The sequence below is a fragment of the Ptychodera flava genome, chromosome 18 (genome assembly GCF_041260155.1).
Source record: "Ptychodera flava strain L36383 chromosome 18, AS_Pfla_20210202, whole genome shotgun sequence".
Classification (NCBI taxonomy): domain Eukaryota; kingdom Metazoa; phylum Hemichordata; class Enteropneusta; family Ptychoderidae; genus Ptychodera; species Ptychodera flava.
Genome location: NC_091945.1, coordinates 13,421,545 through 13,426,221, shown reverse-complemented (window position 1 = coordinate 13,426,221; position 4,677 = coordinate 13,421,545).

Here is a 4,677-nt window from a genome sequence, read left to right as displayed (position 1 = left end):
CTTTCCTTTCTCATTTGCTGCTTTGCAACATTCACTCTCTTCAAATTTTCTTTGCCGCGTGCCCACCTCGTTGAAAATGTTAAAATCATTTCAGATCTGCTTTGGCAAATCGATTGAAAATTCAAGGAGCAGTGAGTGAAACTGAAGAAAAGAAGGAACGAGATATTTGACTCATGGTCAAAAACTCTGTTAGTTTTAACCACACGAATGTATATCATATTCAATTTCGTAGGATCATCGGAATCAGTCACTTATGGTATCTTGGCTCAAAGGCTATTTCATAAAAAATGTATGTGCTCACCATTCTTTTTACCAATCACTATATTGTGGGCATGAGCGTGTTAAAAATTAATACAAAGCATTATATAAAACCCAGTTTGTTCATCTCACTAATAGTATGGCACACATTGAGGAACATCGCCTGAGAAGCAGACTGTCGAGGATGCGATTTGACTCTAGAGCGACAAAGTCTTATCCGAGCCTTATTCCTTGAAGTTGCCCAAGGAAGCAGAGGCTCAGTGCAACCATGAAGTGATATCAGCCCTTGTCATCGCATTTGAGCTTGTATATTTCTCATGTGTTTCCCTCAACTTGAAATTTTCACCCAGTTTTGAATAGGGCACTTTTTGATTATGGAAATTGAACTTCACAACTATGCGGAGGAGAATGGGAACACGACCGAACCACAGGTGATCGCAGCGATGCCTTGATAGTCGAATGAAGGCCGAAGGCCGGGAGTGTGAGGCCGAAGACCGAACCTCGGTAGCAGCTAAGAGAATGAAAGATTTGACACCACAAATCGGTAAGAAGTGCAAAACCAACAAAATAAAACATCCGCTTACAAAAAATAACATCGGCAGGCCGAAAATAACTTTAAAAGTTCGAATTTTTACTCTGCTAGCTGCACTTGACTGATATATGCCAAAATCTAAGCAAAAATTCACTGCCAGGCCATTCTCCGCATTCACATTGCAAGTCCATATTGCAAAGCATTGGAAATCAGTGAGTGTCTGTTGTTCAAGTGCAAAGGATTATGGGCGTGAAAATACACTTCCAAACGGCGGACTGGCAACGTGAATGCGAATGATTGCCTGCATGGCAGGGAATTTTCGCCTAGATTTGGCACATATCAGTCAAATACATTAGCAGAGTAGGTATTTCGAGGTTTGAAGGTATTTTCGACCGGCCTATGTTATTTTTTGAGGGAGGGTGTTTTATTTTGTTGGTTTCGGACTTCTCGATCGCCGATTTGTGGTGTCAAACCTTCCATTCTCCAAGCTACCACCTAGGATGGGCCTTCGGTCTTCGATCGACTATCCAGGCAACGCTGCGAGCACTTGTGTGCCAAACAGAGAGGCAGAACATTCAAGATTGTTCCCTCATCCAGCATATACCAAAGGTTTTCTTCTTTAATTCCATTTTACTGTGGATTGCAACGTCAGTTACAGTTACAAAGGGAAATTATTAGGTGTATTTGGTGTTCTCTTGTAGAAGATAAAAAGTACACTTCACTTCTGTAGCAACGCATGCTTCCTCTGTAGGCAAGTGAGTAGTGTAATGAATTATCGTTTGCTTGACTGCGGTCTCCGAAACTGTTGACTGACAAAGATATCGAGCAAAGTTTGTCACGGCAATTGTTCGGTACAAGGGACGCTACAGATCTATGGATTCTTTCATAATCAAGGTGTTATACCAACGCCTCATTTAATTTCTGCTGTTTGAAACAACATGAATCTAAAATGACGCTCTTTTATTTTCGATAAAAATGAAACACTGAGAAGTGAAATACTTTGGCTCCTGGTGGTTTCTGTGTAAATTGAAATTTCAATAACCACCAGCCTTCTTTGATGTGTATTGTTTGTGCTGAACAATATGATGCAACTACGCTGTGGCTGCCCTTAATGAAGTCAGATGGTTGAAAATTTGCTCTTGTAGTAAATATACCTGCGGTGTGCCAATAAGATTTGCTTCGCGGGTAACATGCATTACAACATGGCTGTAACTAATAATTCGCGACCAGCTTACAATTGCTTGAATTCCTGCCGGATAATAAATCAAGGCAAATTTCAAAATTAAATAACATGTTTCATATGGATTCACAATTTCGAGTATAAAATATATTTCATAGCTTCTCGCCGTCTTAGGGTGAGCTGACTATTCTTGACTAATTTTGGTGATTTTACCATTTGATTTAAAATCGATAATCCCATTTGCGTGGTCTTTGCTCATTTGAAAGATATTTGGGTGTATATTTGAGGCAATAGCTGATGTAACACTTTAATTCCTGGCGTCTTTAACCTCCATAAATGGTGTAATAATCTCCATAAATGTAATAGTAACCAAAATTGTAATAAAAACAACTAAAATAGTAATAAAACAGTCAAACATTATTGTAACAACCCTGAACCTCAAATGTAATACACAAATTAACTATAAATGTAATAAACTCAACTATAAATGTAATAAACTTGAACTTGTATGTGACTATTTGTTTATCAATGACCTGGGTAAATAATAAACTTTAATAAATCTGATGTAATGTCTTTGCATACTTTCCTGAAACTAGGTTTCCTTTCAAAAACACAAAATAGAATATATTGAGAACGCTATCAGAAAACTGCGAGATACCAATCTAACCGTTATGAAGGAAGTGGAAAAGCAGCTCTAGATGCTTATGATATTATATGATAAGGAAGCGTCAAAATAGCACATGTCAACCGGTGATACCACACTGAGTTTACAACCGATGACTAAGAACAAGCAACGAAGAAAAATGCAACCCTATAACAGAAATACGATACAAAGTATGTTGACAAGAATATATGGCAAACTATGCAAACACAATGCCAACACTACCTTGAACATAGTAGAAGAAAATTAGACATCCTAGCTTCCCGAGTTGAAGAAGAATCGTCATGTTGGACAGCACCACTGAAGATGAATTTGAAGCGACTGATGATGAAAATATAGCAAACTTTCGAAACATAGCATTAAAGGATCGTAGTGTCTCTCCACTCTGGAGTAGAGACTGCATTGACACTCAGATTACAGCCGAGTCTTGCCGTGGCTATACAATGCCCTTCAAACCCGTGTCTGCGATTTTTTCACAGAATCTTCATTCAAATTTTATTGCGCGACAATTACAAATCTTAGAAAAGCACGTTAGTCTAACACCTTTAATGGTGTATAACAATAAAACAAAAACAAAGGCATATAAAGGAAATCCCAGACACGGATTTGAAGGGCATTACAAGACTTGTCAATGCACAAATTTCAACCGGAAATCGTGCTGCTTGTTCACTAAAGGGAGAAAAAAAACAATTTTGGAAGGTTCGGCAAAATATTTGTCACGTGACTATTATGCAAATAATGACTATGTACTGTGCACGTCGGTCGGATTTCCCAATATCAGGGTTTTAGAAAATATATTCTTTATTGGGGTTTTGGACTTCTATAACTGAGGGAAAAAATTAAAATCTGAAAATGTCTATAAGGTATGTAACTACATTAAAGACCCTTCAGATATTACGTCACACGGTTCACCCGTCAAATTAATCTGGAAAACCTTTTTGATATAACGCGCATTTCACGATACACGTCGACGGTGTCGGCGTGGTCAAAAACCGATCCAATCTGCTCAAAAGCACGGCGCGGCAGGAGAAAGCCACGCTGTGTAGTCAGCAAGGGGAGAGATTTTACACTGTGAGGTCAAGTGAGCAAGGTTTGCATTTCGAGCAGTCTTCAACCGCGTCTCTCTCATTCGAGCTGTTGATATCGATTATTTACGCGATCTCTATTTACTTACGATTACAAACTTGTTTCTAGTGAAGCACTAGAAAGTATGCAGTTACCAGCGGAGTGTCACCATAACGAGTCCATTTGTATTTCTTCCTTTGGAAATCTGTGGTATTTTGGCGGCCATTTTGTTTGTGCTGATTATCTCAAAATGCCAAAAGCTGATAGAGGGCCAATAACTGTAATTTCGATTTTATGATCTTGGCAAAGAAACTTAAAAAAACACAAAAACAAGCTTGAGTGAAAAAAAAGTGGACTAGGCTGCCGTCGAAGTTTCAGTCACGGTCCCTCCATCATTTCCCTTTTTGTTCAGCGGTGATGGAGGGACCGTGTTGTGGAAGAACTGTGGCCTTAGACAAAGCTGATCAAAATTCTACTAGAAGCTTCCCTTTACTGATTTTGTGGCAGACCCGCGTAATCATGTGTTGTTATTAATAAGACTCTAAAGATTACATTATCTTACTAAATAACGCCTGTAAAGATTATATATCAGTTTAATATAGTAAGGCAGAGAAATTTGCTTAGACCGGCCATAAAGGAAGCGTGAATGACGTTACTATAAACTGGTAGAAACAATTCAAATACCCCATGCTCATATAAGGTCGTTCCCGCCTCGAAATTGAAAGATTTAAGTTTTTGCTCAAACTTTCCTCAAGCAAACTGTCAACCGATGTCTTTGAAAATCAAGAATAAAAATCAAAGGTCAGTTGCAACTTTTGGTACTTACGCTAGAGAAGCAAATTGCCCAACCGTGACATTTACCCATTTTGAAATTCAAAATGGCCGCCATCCCTATGTTATCTCTGTTGGGGAAAATATAATCCCCGATTTTTACAATTAAACCAAGCCGACGAAATCTTTGTGTTTATACTCCATAAGCTA